Source organism: Lissotriton helveticus, chromosome 11 (genome assembly GCF_964261635.1).
Source record: "Lissotriton helveticus chromosome 11, aLisHel1.1, whole genome shotgun sequence".
NCBI lineage: Eukaryota > Metazoa > Chordata > Amphibia > Caudata > Salamandridae > Lissotriton > Lissotriton helveticus.
Genome location: NC_136072.1, coordinates 741,129,663 through 741,147,873, shown reverse-complemented (window position 1 = coordinate 741,147,873; position 18,211 = coordinate 741,129,663).

Below are 18,211 nucleotides of genomic sequence, written 5' to 3'. Positions count from 1 at the left end.
CCACAATAAATACACACCAGCTTGATGTGCTGAAAATTGCTTTGAATATTCAGGACCGTCTCCCTCGCCTCTGGTCCCGAAAAACTTTCCTGTGTTGAGGTGGTGGCTACAGGAGTTCGCCGGTTTTCACGCAAGTCACGCACCTCAGCCATGCTGTAATTTATTGGATGCCACCTTTGCATGTGGCGATGCATTGTATAGTTCCCAAAGCTATATTTTTTATCTGTGCCTCGGGACAGAACCTCTTTACATATCAGGCATGTGACATGACGGGCATTGACTTTTTTTTGCCCTGCTGGAAAGGAAAAAAATTGGCATATGAAAATGTTCTTATGGTGGGATTTCCGGGGCTGTTCAGGCAAGAATACTCTTTCCTGTACCTCCTCTTCCTCTTCTTCCTCCTCTTCCTCAGGGTTGGGAAGGAACTGGGTAGGTGGTCCTCTCTTCCTAGGAGGTGGTGGTGGTGGTGGGGATGCACCAGCTGAAGCTACAACCCTTGCCATTGCTAAGTGTTGAAAAAAGGTCTTCCTCTCACAAAGATGAAAGTCAGAGTAAGGAAACAAGGAGGGGTTTTCATCATTTGAGAAAAAAAATAGTTCTAAACCAATGAAAAGTGTTATTTTTAGGTCACATGACCTAGCCTTACATCATTAGGAAACCAAAAGTGAAATGAACCAATGAAAAGTTTTATTAACAAGTCACATGACCTGTTATGCTTACGTTACGCGCTCCGCGCCGCGCCCCGGATCGCTTCCGGGAAGCTGCGCTTCGCGCCTCGCTTCGCGCACCGGAGCACTTCCGGGTGCGCTAACGCGGCGCGTCATAAGACGCATTACGTGACAACGCAATACGTCGCGGTTACGCGACGCGTCACGATGTTGTTTTCTAACGCGGTAGTTGCGCAAACGGAACGTTTACCGGTTCGCGGACCGAGTCGCGGCACCAAATTGAGCTAACAGGAAGCTCACCAGTTCGCGTACCGGGAGCGAAACAAAAAAAATAATTAAAAAAAATACATTAAAAAATGTATTAAAAACATATAAAATATATTTTTCGATTTAGAGAAGAATACATTTTAAAGGTTTTGATATTTGCTATTAAAAAACCATTGAAATTCACTGAAAAAACCATAGGTTATAGACCATATATAGTTAGGAATTAGCATTTACAAAACCTTGAAAATTCACTGAAAAAAACATAGGTTATACACCATATATAGTTAGGAATTAGCATTTACAAAACCTTATTTTACTCACACAAAACCATTGAAATTCCATATATAGTTAGTTGCACTAACTATATATCGCGCACCCGCAATCCACTGCTGATGATGTCACATATTACATCATTCATGACATGGTCAGTGACATCACTGATGACATCACTGATGACATCTCAAATGATATCACTGATGACATCACTGATAACAACATCCAGTGATTTTATGTTTCTGTAAAGTTTAAATATGTCTTACATATTGAAGAATGAGTGGATGTATAAGTGTCTGGATGAAGGATTTAGTAGGTGCGTGACTGACTGTATGAGTGAGTGATTAAATATGTCTCACTGAGTGCATGGGTTAGTGACTAAACTGTCTTAATTTGTGCATCATTATGTCTGTTGTTCTGTAAACTGCCGCATGTGTTGATCAGTAGCTATATGAGTAACTATATGGGTTATTGATTGGTTGCCCAAGTATTTGTATGGGAGACTGAGTGTGTGTGTTGATGGTTGAGAGGTGTATGACTCTGTGCATAGATGTGTGAGCAGTTGATTCACTAGATGTATGGGTTCAAAAGTGCATGTGGAAACAGCTCTATGGGTGGTTGACTGTGTGCATGAGTGTATTGGTGAGTGAATGGATATCTCAGTGCTACATGTCAAAGTAAAAACATATGTAAAACACAGTATATGTGAGAGTTGACATATATAAATAACTGTGCATAAGAGCCAGTGAATGTGTGAGTGGCTGTATGGATCATTATGAAATTGTATCAGGGATTGTATAAGAGAGTAAATATGTGTTAGTATCTGTTTGAATACGTAAGGTGTGGATAACTGTATAGTTGAGGAAATGGAGGTGTGATTGATTCTTTGCATGACTGACTAGGTGTGTGAGTAACTCCATGGATGAGTGACAGTCTGTGAGTGTCTATTTACACTGAGTGTATATAAGGTTATATTAGAGTCTGAAGAAGTTCATCGTATTATCACATGAATGATGTCATCAGTGATGTGATCAGTCATGTCAAATGAGATGTCATCAGTGATGTCATCAGTGATGTCAATTGAGATGTCATCAGTGATGTCATCAGTGATGTCATTTGAGATGTCATCAGTGATGTCATCAGTGATGTCACTGACCATGTCATGAATGATGTAATATGTGACATCATCAGCAGTGGATTGCGGGTGCGCGATATATAGTTAGTGCAACTAACTATATATGGAATTTCAATGGTTTTGTGTGAGTAAAATAAGGTTTTGTAAATGCTAATTCCTAACTATATATGGTGTATAACCTATGGTTTTTTCAGTGAATATATATATATGTAGAACTAATGGCTTTGGACTTACCTGCAAAATACTTACATTTTTGTGATAAAGGAATGCATGGTAAAAGCATAAACGTGGTAAAGGTGCATGCATGGTAAAGATGTGTGTGGTAACGCTTTTGTTGTAATGACATGCGTGGTACATGCAGAATTGTAAATGCTGTTTAATGATGACTAGCATTACTCTAGAACCGTTCTCTGAGTACCAGGCCCACCTAGACCTCCTCCATGGCACAGTGCAATATTGTTTCTCCTTAAACCAAATGAAGGAACAATCTTGCCACCTCTCATTCTCATTTCTCCCTTTCACTTTGAACCATATAAATAGATCTCACTTCCCCTTGTAGTTTGCAGTATTTCAACCAACCCTCAGACACTTATTCATCAATCAATGTTACGATCTGGCTTTTCCTCCTTTATTTCAGAAATGACATCATGTCAAGGTATTTTTGCAACTCACAAAGTGGCCCATTAGGATCTTGGGTGGATCGCCGCCACCCGCATTGCAGTGGCGATCCACCCGAGATCCATCACCCAAAGTATCTTAAAAGGCACAATCCGCCTCACATATACTCGCCACATATACTTGTTCCACATTACACAGGGGTAAAAGTGACATACAATCAGACTGACTTTTCTGTTTATTTGGAACAGATTCCGCAGCAAAATATTGAGCTTCTAGTTTTGTTGTTAATGTTGTCAATTTTGCAGAGTAACATAATTCTCCTCTTTGTGACATGTTTATGAGAGGCTTGTAATCCATACATAAAATAAACTTAGCTTCAAACAAAATCATCTTACAAAGTTTGACGATCCAAGTACATTCGAGAAGTTTTCTTTCAACATAAAGTATTTCCTTTCAGCTTCTTATTGTGTTCTTGAACCATACGTTACTACCTATTCATTCTGCGTATGATTCAAAAACACTACACCACAGCCACAATTGCTGGCATAAACTGCGATAACATTTCTTGTGAACTATAACAATACATTAATTCAAAGATGGTGCTTGCACACTGTCACCCTTCTACATTACGAATCCTTCCTTTTGTCAGTCTCCCGATTCAAACTTTTTTCTTTACAACAGTCTCAAAGGCCCACCTTGGTGTATATTCTTTGAAAAATTTGGTGTAAAAATCAGCAAGACTTAGAAAGGATTTCAAGTACTTTCTAGAATCAAGTTATTCGTTGCTTCAATAATAGTTTTGACATGGCTCTTTTTTATGTTGCTACAGGTTTGGATTGGGGTCACAATTAAGCCCGGGCACTCCCCAAAAAAGTTGCCCACATTCCTGTTTTGGTAATTGTTTTTGTAGTTTAATATAGTGTGAACTCGGCCCAAAGGCATTGGAGAAATTTACATGAGCGCCAGTTAATTGCACAAGATCACATTCATTTTCATTTTAGGTAGACAGATTAAGTGATTTGGCCAGAATCACAGGATGTTCAGCTGATGAAGAAATTTAAACCTACTTCCCTAGTTTCAACATCTGGGAAAGGTGGCCCCACAGCGAGACCAATGCAAACCCCCTCCCCTATTCCAAGCCTAAACAAGCATTTATAATGCAATGGTCTCTGCATTCTTAAAGTTAGAGCTATTGGCATTGCTCATGACATTTTTATTTATGTTTTTTTTTTAAACATAAATAAATGGCATTGTCATTTACAATGCCAATAGCAGGGCAGGAGAGCAAGCACAACCAACGAGGGGGCAGGAGAGCAAGCACAACTAATGAGGGGGCGGGGGCAGGTGAGCAAGCACAACCAACGAGGGGGCGGGGCAGGAGAGCAAGTACAACCAACGAGAGGGCGGGGGCAGGAGAGCAAGCACAACCAACGAGGTGGCAGGGGCAGGAGAGCAAGCACAATCAGCGAGGGGGCGATGGCAGGAGAGCAAGCAGAACCAACGAGGAGGTAGGGGCAGGAGAGCAAGCACAACCAACGAGGGGGCAGGAGAGCAAGCACAACCAATGAGTGGGCAGGGGCAGGAGAGCAAGCACAACCAACGAGGGGGCAGGGGAGAAAGCGCAACCAACGAGGGGGCAGGGGAGCAAGCACAACCAATGAGGTGGCAGGAGAGCAAGCACAACCAACGAGGGGTCAGGAGAGCAAGCACAACAAACGAGGGGGCAGGAGAGCAAGCACAACGAGGGGGGGGCAGGAAAGCAAGCACAACAATGGGGGGGGCAGGAAAGCAAGCACAACAAGGGGGGCAGGAAAGCAAGCACAACGAGGGGGGCTGGAAAGCAAGCACAACGAGGGGGGCAGGAAAGCAAGCACAACGAGTGGAGTAGTGTGGCTCACTGGTTAGAGGCGGCAGACCCGGGAGCAGAAGTCGGCCCGAGACCAGGGTTCAATTCCCGACGCAGCAGGGTCGTGGACTTGGGTCAGCGGACTCGATAATTCTCGCTTCGGTGCTTACTCTAATCAGGGGTTCCACCCGGCAACTCTGGGCATTAGCTTGCCTAATCTCCACAACGGCCCCTTCAATTCCGGGGATGCCTGGCTCCACCTTGGGGACTCCCAGCAAGGACCATCCCACAGGGAAAGCCAGGACGGGTTCCCCAGAGTTATACAGCGCCAGGAAACCTACGGACGGGTAGCAGTGCGCTTTACAAGCTCAAATACATTTACAATTACATTTACAATGAGGGGGGCAGGAAAGCAAGCACAACGAGGGGGGGCAGGAAAGCAGACACAACGAGGGGGCAGGAGAGCAAGCACAACCAACGAGGGGGCAGGAGAGCAATGCACAACCAACGAGGGGGCAGGAGAGCAAGCACAACCGATGGGAAGAAGAAGATGGCAAGATAGCTGTAGAAATAAAAAAATGTTGGTGTACAATATGTAGAGCATGAAATGATACAGGCTATGAAACTTAAATTGCTGAATTTGCCATGTCATCACATCTGTGGATAGAGGACGCCAGAGGGCTGTTTGACATTCAGAAAAGTGGATGGGTGAGTGAATGAATGTGCCACGATCTCTTCTCCTGAGATTCAGCAGGCAGTTTCAACTTCAGTGAGAGGGGCAGGGAAAAGAAATGTGTTTTGTTTTCATGTATTTGTTTGATGTAGTTTTATGTAGCACAAACCTGGTCTAAGGGCATTAGATAGCTTCACACGCACATCAGATTACATTACATAGTATCAAATCCAATTTTTTATTATTTTTGTAGCATGTGGAGATTAAGTGATTTACCCAGAATCAAAAGTCGTTGAGCTTAAACCATGATTTAAACCTGGTTTCCCAGTTTTAAAGTCAGATAAGGGCACATACCCTCCCATTTGACTGCAGTAATGTATATCTGGCAGGAAAAGGAGAACAACAGAGGCTTGTTTATTGCCCCCCCTTACCTGTGTACCATAGAGGGGTGAGGAACACCAAAAACTTGAAGATATACCTCGCTGACCCTCACCTGTCCCCCATCACCCGAGCTTTCCAGTCCTCCTCCCTACCCTAGTCCTCTGCAAACAGAGTGCCAATAGCTTCCCATCAGCACCTCCTTGAGGCCTCTGTTTCACCTGGAGGGAGTCAGGGGGCATTCACACCTCATGCTGTGACAGATGGAACAGCCCATTGTCACTTTGCCTCTGACAATTAGCTGGCCTTCCATGGGTCGGGCTCAGTAGATGTATGCAGAGGCTGTAATAAAAGCCGTTCACGTTGTGCACTTATTGTGGAGATGGGGATGTCCCTGGTTGATTGGACTGCTTAGTCCACCTAAAAAAGGCCCACTGACTGGTCTTGGCCTCAGACCCATCTGCCCATGTCCAATTGCCTGCCTTTCTAATACGAGTCTGGGTTGCAACCTTTTCTAGAAATATTATAGCTACTTATCCAATGTTTTAACAACTACATTTACATTTACTCATTGCAAGAGTTAATCTCCTCTCTACCAGTTATTGAAATAATTTTTCCAAATTTAAATCATGTGATAGTGCAATCCACTTCCTCCTCGGTCTCTTGTTGGGTCCTTAAACACTATGCAGTGAATGAAAGTCCAATTGCCATCCTTTTGTATTGATACATTTCTGATGCGCGCAGCAAGGTGAAGAAAATTCTCATCCAAAACACCTGATATTAAGTGCTAGCCAAACATAAAGAAGAAAATACTATTGCATCAGCCAATGTAGAAATTGTGTCAATTGTGTGTCCTTTGTACCCTGCTGGCAGAATGTTGATTATTAGTACTCTATTCCCAATCTGTTTCAATGCTGAATCTTGGTAAACCATTGAATTGTGTCGCCATTATCTGTGCTAAGAAAAACATTAGGGCTTCACCAAAAATTATCTTCCCAACCATTAGAAACCATGTTGACTCTGCCAATCAAATATTCCATGTTAGACACAACATCACACTTATATTCAAATAAATGCAGATTAAACGCATAAGACCCGGGGGCGTGGCTTGCACGCCGAGGAGTAATGGCGGCTCCTCTCTGAGCTCCGTTGTGCTGCGGGTCTCCACGGCGATTTTAGAACCCTTTCACAGCGCCTCAAGAGCCCTGCTGCAGTCCTTCTGTAATCGGACGATGGGCTGCACATAAGGAATGCCTCGTCTGCTGTCTGCCTGCAGTTTTGGGACCATTTTCGCCTGACGGTAATTTTCTTCGTCCTAGACGCAGGCGGCCGCCATTTTGTGCCGCTGAGCCCGCGTCCTTCTCAGTTGATGAAGCAAGCCTCGCTGCCGGTTCCTTCCTCCCACATATGTTTATTTTATCGCGTATCCACTCTGTTCCTCATATTATCAGTCATGTGGTGTAAAACGCGATATTCACATCTTTTTATGGCATTTTAGTCTGTCAGCTGCTTTTGCCCCTCAGCTGACACTGAATAAACGGCCGCCATTTTGTACTAGGTCAAAAGCCCTTTTTTTGGAAGCCTCCTCATCTATGCCATGACTTTTAGCAACATTTCTTTTTATATATATATATATATATATATGGCTTCCATTTCTCTACAATAGCCATACATGTCTCTATCTATGTGGGAGATTACTTTTTCATTGAAGTCCCTTTTGTTTTTTTCGAGGAATGGTGGTTATCTTCCATGCTCGTCCAGGCTCTTGTTTTATTTCCCTCATAACAAGGAATTAGCACATTCTACATATTTTTGAGCACTCCTGCTTGTGACTATATCCGATCGTAAACCTTTGAGGATTATTCTTACTGCTGATTCCAGTATTTATGTGAAGAATTTCCTCTAATCACTTTTTCAGCTTTACATCCTTTTTTGTGCTTTTTTTCACACTTCTAAAATGGCACATGATTCAACTGATTCAACTAATTTAAAGACTTCTGCGACGAAAACTAAGAGACCAAAAAATGATCCACCTTCTCCCATTCCTTCCTCTTCGAATCCTGTTCCGGACTCCATATTGGCAGAAGTGCGTGGCTCCAACCTTTCATGTCTGCCACTGATGAGAAGCTTAGACAAATTGAGGAAAAATGGGTTGCCATGGAAGGTAAAGTCTTAAACTTGGAACAGCGTGTCAGTGATATTCAGGATGTTTCGTCAAAGATCCCTCTATTGGAACAAGAGATCCACAAACTAAAACTTCATACCGAGGACCTTGAAAATCGTAATCGTAGGAACAACTTATGCCTTTATGGCCTTCCAGAAAATATTGAGGGGCCCAACATGGTGTCTTTTTTACAGAAGTTTCTTCCCGCGCTCTTGAATCTCCAGCATGTAACGCACTCTCTTAACATTCAAAGAGCCCACCGTTTAGGTCGTCTCAATTCCACCGCCACTAAGCCTCGGGGAATTATTATGGTATTTCTTGAATTCACTGACTTAATGACTGTGTTGAAGGCTGCTAAGTTAAAAAGACGTCTCGGATGGTCTGGCCATAATATCTTCATCTCTCAAGATCTGTCTAATGCAACGAATTCTCGGCGTAAAGAATTTTTAAATCTTCGTCCTCAGATGCAACAATTAAATATACAATATGGCATCCTGCATCCATGTTTTTGTAAAATTACACACAATGGTCGCACTCGTTCTTTTAATGACCCTCTGAAGCTTTCTTCATTTTTACAAAATGTGTCTCCCTCAGGAATGGACACTAATGTTTGATATTTACATTTTCCATTACTAAATTTGCTTCTCTTTTTGTAATTCATGTGCTACTTTTGTATATTTATATACTTCTGTTGTAATTCTATATTATGTTTCTCCTTGTCTCCTTTAGGGTTCTGTTTTTCTTTCTTCCCTTAATTTTTTTCTTTTTTTTCATTGCTCGCTGAGGTCCGTACACTTCTTGGTGTCACTGCGCTGCTGCTGCTTTGGTTTTCTTTCTTGTTTCAGACCTGGCTTTTATGCCTTGTTCTGTCCGCTTATTTTGTCTTCCCTTTTTTTCTCTTTCTTCCATCTTTTACTTTTTCTCCATGCTCTGTCTTTCTTTGGTCTCATCTTCCTTCCTGTGTATACTTCTCGTTCCCCTATTCAGGTCAATCTCTTTCTTTATTCCTGTCTTTCTTATTGCTATCTACTACATCTTTGGGTCCATTATGTTATGACATTGTGAGCGTTTTGGATGACTTGTCCGCATATAATGTTTGTGTCTATTTTGTTCTTTTTTTGTAGTTCTCTCCTTGAAGTGTATCAAATCCACTTGTTTCCCATCTTCCCTACCTTCTGTCATGTGTAATTTTGTTACGTGGAATGTTCGAGGTCTCGGACATCCTGTCAAGCGTCAAAAGGTATTGTCACATTTATTTAAGCTTAATTCCCAAATAGTTTTTCTTCAATAAACTCATTGTACAGATGTTGAGTCACTTAAATTGAAAAGGCAATGGGTGGGCCAAGTTGTTTATTCTCCTGCTGCTAACAAAAAAGGGGTGTTGCTATATTGTTTCACAAAGCTTTGTCTGTTCAAATACTTTCTACTCAAAAGGCTGATGATGGGCGATGGGTAATGGCTAAGGTTGTGATTCAAAACAAGACATTAGTCTTATTAAACATCTATGGCCCTGTTCGACCTGATCCAACATTTTGGTGTGACATCAAAATTCTTCTCTCCTCCATTGACTGTCCCAATATCATAGTTGCGGATGATTTTAACCAATGGTTGGATCCTTTTTCCGATAGACTTTCTTCTTGCAAATTCCAGCCTGACAAATCCCATAAGTCATTCCAATCAACCATTGCCTCTCGCCCGTTATATGATGCTTGGAAAACTTGTAATCCCGATACTCTTGAATATACTTTTTTCTCGAATGTGCATCACACCCGTTCCAGGATTGATTACATTTTGGTTAGTAAATCTCTCCTTCCCTCTCTTCAAAAATCCGAAATTGCTTACATTTTTATTTCAGATCATGCACCTGTTTATGCTGTTTTGGACCTATCTCTCTCCTCATCTAAATGTAGTCGATGGAAATTCAATACCTTCCTTTTGTCTGATAATGTTTTCATAAAAGAAGTTACTGGTTTTATTAATGAGTTTTTTGACTTCAACAACCCACTAGACACCTCTATCTCTAATAATTGGGATGCTTTCAAGCCTGCACTTCGAGCCTTCACTTTTGCTCATGTCTCTAAAAAAAAAAACTTAATAGTTCTAAATATGAGCAACAATTAAAGAATATTAAAAACCTTGAACACTCATACTTCTCTTCTAAATCCTCTAATGCCCTTCAAGATCTGATTGTAGTAAAAAAACTGAGCTTAATAAAATTGCCACTTTTGAAGCATGTAACACCCCACTCAAAATTAAATCCAAATTTCACGGGGGACAAAATAAAGCGGGGAAAATGTTGGCAAACTATTTAAAAATTAAATCTGAACATAAAACTATTGGTCCGATTCTCAATGAATCTAGCAATAAATTGGTCTCATCAGATGAAAAAATTGCTGAGGTCTTTCATAATTAATGTCAATTTCTTTATACTGACGATACGCACCCATCTGATCAGAACTTACATTCTTTCTTCTCTGGCCTCCCACCACCGCCATCCCTTCCCGAAGAGTTCGAGCAACTAGATAAAGATATTTCTCTTCAGGAAGTGCTTAAGGCTATTAATTTTTTGAAAAAATCGAAGGCGCCAGGTCCTGATGGTATGCCTATTGAATTTTACTCTACTTTTCACTCAATTTTTGCCCCCAAACTATTGCAACTTTTTAATTCATTTATTGATGAGGCTAGAGCCTCTGGGTCATTTATGGACGCACTGATTGTAATCATTCCTAAACCTAACAAAGACCATTCCCTTTGCAAAAATTATTGTCTTATATCACTGATTAATTATGATTGTAAAATTTTCGCTGAAATTCTAGCATTCCGCCTTGATTCTATCATCCCCCTTTTGATTAAAACCAACCAAGTTGGATTTGTAAAAGGAAGATTTGCTTCTGATAATGCCCGTATGTTTTCTAATATAATTTCTCATGGCAAAAAATGTAAAGACCCTCTCGCAGTCCTATCTTTGGATGCTGAGAAGGCCTTTGACCGTATCGATTGGCAATTTATGTTTCAAACTCTCCAATGGTTTGGTTTTGGTCCCTCTTTTATTTCATTTGTCAAACTTTTATATTCTTCCCCCCAAGCTAGTATTTTTGTTAATAATCAATTTTCGAATTTTTTTTCGCTGTCTAGGGGTACAAGACAAGGCTGCCCTCTGCCCCCATTATTGTTTATCCTCTGCCTTGAACCTTTTTTAGAGCGTATCAGAACTAACTCTCAGATTACTGGCTTTAAGCTCTCATCTGTTGAAACTAAAATCTCTGCGTATGCGGATGACATATTGATTTATATGACTAACCCGGTTGACTCTCTTCCCCATTTTTTGGACGAGGTTCGCTTGTATTCCTCTATTTCAGGTTATAAGCTTAATTTGTCTAAAACAGAAATACTACCCCTAAATCCTATTTGTTATCAGTATATGTTCAATACTACTGATTTCACTTGGTGTCCCTCCAAAATCAAATACCTGGGTATTTGGTTCTCTTCGTCCCTAACTGATACACTCAAATTTACTTTTAATGCACTTTTACTAAAACTTCAATCTCTCCTCCAAATTTGGTCCCCCTTGTACCTTTCCTGGTGGGGTAGATTGGACACTATCAAAATGATGATAACCCCTCATGTGTTATATACTGTTTCTATGCTCCCTTTTAAAATTCCTAATGTATACTTTTCTCGTATAAATTCCTTTTGTACCAAATTCCTCTGGAATATTAAACACCCTCACATTGCTCTAATTGAGCTTATCCGCCCTAAAAATGAGGGTGGTGTCCGTTTTCCCAATTTTAAAACCTACCATTCTGCTTTTTTGATTAAACAATCCTTCTCTTTAGCTTATGACTTTTTGGACACTCCCGTTCCTAGATGGGTACTTTTTGAACACTCACTGTTAAAGGATTTTTCTTTTCAACATATTGTTTTTATATCTAATTGTTCTTTTTTGGCCACAGTCCCCGTTCTAAAATATTCCCAAACATTTCTGTATGACACATTCGCTAAAAATCTTTCACCTCTGCAATGCTTTCTGTCTTCTATTGTATGGTACAACAAATTTCTTAAATACAAAGGCAAATCTTTCGTCTACAAATACTGGAAGGAAAAGGGCATCTCGTTTGTCCATCAATTTCTTTCTAATCTTTCTGTCATTCCTTTTCATGAATTACAAATCATTTATCAATTACCTGATTCCCTGTTTCATGAATATACCATCATCACGACTGCCTTACAATCTCATTTATCTACACTGGTATTGCCTTCTACCTCTCCACTTTTTGATCCCTCCACATCGTTATACCCCTTATTTTCGACTCAACGACCTAAAGCTGCACTTGTTTATAAGTTATTGTTATCAACTGTTTCAGTTTGTTCTAAATCTGGTATTGAGACTGCTTGGGAAACTGACCTATCTGTTTCTCTTCCTGTTATAACTTGGGATAAACTATGGTCCAGAATGTTTAAAGTTTCTGCTTCTGCCCGTATTACCCAATCTTTGTTTTTCATTTATCATAGAGTTATTATCACCCCTGTTAGTATTTGTAAATTCTCCCTATCATCCTTCCCACTTTGTTGGTCATGTTCTAAGGAAATGGGCACACTTAAACACCTACTTTATGAGTGTCCTTCTGTTATATCCTTTTGGAACTCGGTTTGGAATATTTGCATGCCAATGTTTAATTTTACTACTTCTTTATCACTATTGAATTTTTTTTAGGTTCTTTATCACCAGATATTGATACTGTATCTTCCACTGCAAGATTGCTTGATCTTTTTATTGCTTTAGCTTTTAAAGTTATTTTTTTCTCCTGGAAGGATAATTCTAAATTATCTGTACTTACCTGGTGGAACTTTGTTTGTGATGAACATAGGATTGTTGCTGTTTCCTCTACCTCTGTCTCTGTAAAATTTAAATCTGATCTCCTTTGGCTTCCTTTTACTACCTATCTTTCTTCTAACTCTCCCTTTTGTTGAATTTTAGCTCTTTCTTTACTGCAAATATTCCTCACTTATATGATATCCATTTCTTTTCCTTCGTCCTTACCTTCCTTTCCTTTTCTTTTCTCCTCTTCTTTCCTCTCTCTTCTTCGCTTTCTTCCTTCTCTTTCTTTTTAATTATCTTCATATATATTCTCTTTCCATATGTCATATATCTTATGTTTTTATTTTAATTAGTTTAACAATTGTTTTCATATGATTTATGTATTGTATTTACAAAAATTTGAATAAAAATCTCTTAAAAAAAAAAAAAACGCATAAGACCCAATTCACAAAGGTAAACTGAGACAAAATTCTAACTTTATGATTTTTGTATTCACAAAGTGCATTAACGAGTAGTAAAGTTAAGCTTTTGTCTCAGTTTTACTCAAGCTTGGGTCTTAAATTTAACTGAGACCAAAATTAAGTTAAACTGAGACACAAGTCTAACTTTTCTACTCAAAAATGCCCCTTGTGAATACCGAAAGTCATAAAGTTAGACTCTCATCTCAGTTAACATTTGTAAATCGGGCCCTTAGTGTGCAATCACTCTGTTCCTAACATCACTTGCCACCAAGACATACTACACACAAACAATTAAGTATTCAGCAAACCCAGCCCTGAACTATCTTTAGTTGCAGGGCTAGGGACATCTTACTTGCTTAAGAAATGCCAAAGCTGCAGGTAATTTTGCTGAATCCATTGAAATCACTAGTTGCTAGTCCTATCAATTTTCTGCACATTTTTCTGACTGCTAAATCCCTTAAAACCTAGTCATAGTTAATATTTTTAAAATCCACAAAGCAACCTTAACCCGTACAACTGCCACATTTGCACTGTTCTATCACTGTGATTTGTTTTCTACCACATAGAGTAACATTTTGATTAATTGCATACTGAAAATATTCAAATTGCCATGATTCTCCAGTGGTGGTAATACTTTAACCCCTTCCATGATGATGACGGCCACCAGATGTCATGCACTACAGTGCTCGTGTGCTGATGACGGCTGGGGGCCGTCATGACCGCACCTGCGCTGAAATCTGCAGCACAGGAGCAGAATCGCAGCAGCATGGAAGGGGTTAAAGGTCTTAAGACCTTTTTCTACCGGGATGGTGTTTCACACCTCTGGTCGCTCCCCACGCCGCACGGCTCCTCCTGGTTGCCCGTGACTGCCCCTATGCTGCTGCTGCCAAGGGTTTGCCGCTGGTGAGCCCCTGGCACCTGTTCTGTTGTTTTTTGGTTTGTTGCTCTGTTCTCCCCCTTCCCTGGCTGTCTAATTGTGTTCTTTTACCCTCTGTTTGCCGCTCGTTTTTCGCCCTTGCCCTCTGTGCCCCCCCCGCTCGCCGCTTCCCGCCGCTGCTCCCCTACGGCCCTGCCCACTTTTGCCGTCTGTGCCCACTGCCCTCGCCCATTGGCCGCCCCGCTCCTGCCTCCCAGCTGCTCCTCCCTCCCACTTTGCCTCATATGGAGGGCGCCGCGCGGAAGCGCAGCGGATGCGCGCAGCGGGTGCGCCGAAGTAGCGCCAAAGGCAAGCCCGCCTGCGCCCGTCCGTGCCTGGACCGCGCCCAGCGCCAGAACCCCTGGACCCCGCGCCCACGGCAACACCAGACTGAGCTACGACTCCAGCACTCTCCTCGCACTCAACACCGAACGAGACCACCCCTGCTACCGAGCCACCCCGAAGCGCACCCAAGGACCCTTCACCTGCCGGAACTGCAGATTCACCAGCATCCAGCCCGCCAAACCACCAACAAGAGAACCCAACCACCTCCGCTGCATCCTCCTCAACACTCGCTCAGCTCGCAAACACGCCATCGAACTCTGGGACCTCCTAGACTCCACCCACCCCGACGTCGCCTTCCTGACGGAGACCTGGCTGAACACCACCTCAGCACCAGACATCGCCATAGCCATCCCACAGGGCTACAAGATCTCCCGCAGAGACCGCACCAACGGAGTGGGAGGCGGAATCACCATCGTCCACAAAGACTCCATCAGAATCTCAACTAACACCGACAACACCATCAATACCGCCTAGCACATGCACTTCCAGATTCTCACCGACCCCAACATGACCCTCAGAGGAACACTCATCTACAGACTTCCCGGACCCCGACCACAGTTCAGCGACACCATCACCGACCTCATCAGCACCCACGCCCTCGCCTCCACGGACTACATTCTCCTCGGAGACCTGAACTTCCACCTCGAGAACAACAACGATGCAAACTCCACCACCCATTCCGACAACCTCGGACTCAAACAGCTCGTGACGACACCCACCCACGCCGCTGGACACACACGTGACCCCATCTTTTCCGCAAGTCCCCACATCTCCTTCAACTAGACCTCCGAAACCCATTGGACCGACCACAGATGCGTCCACTTCACCTTCAGGAAACCCACCACACACCACCGCACCCAACAGCTGCCGCGCCGCTGCTGGGGCAAGGTCACCGAGGACCAACTAACGACCACACTCGCCCGGAGACCACCCACCGAACGCACCGATCCGGACACCACCGCAACCAACCTCACACAGTGGATCAACAACTGCGCCAACACCCTCGCCCCTCTCAAGACCGCCACAACCAACCACACCAACAAGAAAGCCACCTGGTTCACCGAAGACCTCCAGATCTCCAAGCACACCTGTCGGAAGCTGGAGAAGAAATGGCTCCACGACCGAACACCAGACAGCCACACAGCTCTCAAAAGCGCCACCCGCAGTCACCACCAACTCATCAGGACCGCCAAGAGGACCGCCTTCAAGGACTGCCTAGACAACAACACGGACAACACCAAAGAGCTCTTCAGAATCGTGAAAGAAATCTCCAACCCCAGCTCCAACACCAACGACATCGCAGAATCTTCAAACCATCACAAGACCTGTGCGACTCCCTGGCTGCCTTTTTTCACCGCAAGATCACTGACATCCACGACAGCTTCAACTTCGACACCCCCGCACCCACCACCGAGTCCACCACCCCTGCGACCACCACCCGCACCAGCCGCCTGACCGCCTGGTCCAACGTCAGCGATGAAGACACCATCAAAACCGTGAACTTCATCCACTCCGGATCCCCATCTGACCCCTGCCCACACCATGTCTTCAACAAAGCCAGCACAACCATCGCGCCCCACCTCCGAAAAACAATCAACAGTTCCTTCGAGACAGCGACTTTCCCGGAAAGCTGGAAGCACGCCGAGATCAACGCCCTTCTGAAGAAGCCTAAGGCGGACCCCAAGGACCTCAAGAACTTCCGGCCCATCTCCCTGCTCCCGTTCCCGGCAAAAGTGACAGAGAAGATCGTCAACAAACAGCTTACCCACTACCTCAAAGACAACATCATCCTGGACCCCTCCCAATCCGGTTTTCGCGGCAACCACAACACCGAGACCGCCCTTATCGCCGCCACTGATGACATCAGGATCCTGATGGACAAAGGAGAAACAGCCGCCCTCATCCTCCTGGACCTATCAGCAGCCTTTGACACAGTCTGTCACGGTACCCTATCAGCACGTCTCCATGACGCCGGAATTCAAGAGAAGGCCCTGGCCTGGAACACATCCTTCCTCTCCGGCAGAACCCAGAGCGTCCGCCTCCCACCCTTCTGCTCAAAATCCACCGAGATCATCTGCGGCGTCCCACAGGGATCCTCCCTCAGCCCGACGCTGTTCAATATTTACATGGCACCACTCGCCCACCTCGCACGACAACATAACCTCAACATCATCTCCTACGCCGACGACACCCAGCTGATCATATCCCTCACCGAAGACCCCCACACCGCCAAAGCCAACCTCCACAGAGGAATGAAGGCCATAGCCGACTGTATGAAGGACAGCAGACTGAAGCTGAACTCAGACAAGACGGAGGTCCTCATCCTCGGCGGACCCACCCCATCAGCCTGGGACGACTCCTGGTGGCCCACATCGCTAGGCGCAGCCCCGGAACCCACAGACCACGCACACAACCTGGGGGTCATCCTCGACTCCACCCTCTCCATAACCAGGCAAGTCAACGCCGTCTCCGCGTCTTGCTTCAACACCCTCCGAATGCTCCGCAAAATCTTCAAATGGATCCCCACCGACACTAGAAAAACCGTCACTCAGGCCCTCATCACAAGGAGACTAGACTACGGGAACGCCCTCTACTCAGGAACTACAAACAAGCTCCTGAGATGACTACAACGAATCCAGAACGCCTCGGCTCGAATGATCCTCGACGTCCCCCGCCGCAGCCACATCACTCCCCACCTGAAAGGCCTGCACTGGCTCCCCGTCAACAAGAGGATCACCTTCAAACTCCTCATCCACGCACAAAAAGCACTACACAACACCGGACCCACCTACTTCAACAACCGACACAGCTTCCACACCCCCACCCGAAGCCTCTGCTCAGCCAACCTCGCCCTTGCCACAGTCCATCGGATCCGGAAAACCACAGCCGGCGGAAGATCCTTCTCCTACCTCGCCGCCAAGACTTGGAACACTCTCCCAACCAACCTACGACAGACTCAGGACCTACTGGCCTTCAGAAGACTCCTCAAGACCTGGCTCTTTGACCAGTAGCGCCCCCCCCCCCCCCCCCCCGCAGCGCCTTGAGACCCTCACGGTTGTGTATCGCGCTTTATAAATGTAATGATTGATTGATTGATTGATCAAGGCCAGACTGGGAACAGAACCATCCCTGGAACATTTTGTCAGACAAGCCCCCATACTGCATTTAGCAAGCCAGCGCAGTGAAGGAGGTTGACCACTGCAAAGGGGACTTATGGTGGATCTCCCTCCAAGACTTTTTAAAAAATGATTGCAAATATTGTGTTTTTACAAAACATTTTTAATTCTTGAACATTCTCCAGTCATTGAATGCATGAATTTGAGAAATGGATGATTAGTTAATGAATGAATAGTTGGATGTGACGAGTGCTTGGATGAATTAATTCAAGAATGTCTGACAATGAATAAATACTTTTTGCTACTTAGAGTAAATAGTCTCAATGGCCTGACCAAAAGTGAGTGCTGTGGTTTTTTCATTTTAACTTCCTTATTGAACATCACCCTCCTCAAACTCTACTACCATCATCCCTCATGAAACATGCAAAATCTGGATGTAGTTCACACAGTGCAGTGATTTACCCTAAAATAATTACACACAATGCATTACGATTTGATCTAAAACTGGAGAGTGAATAAAATACCCATGCAG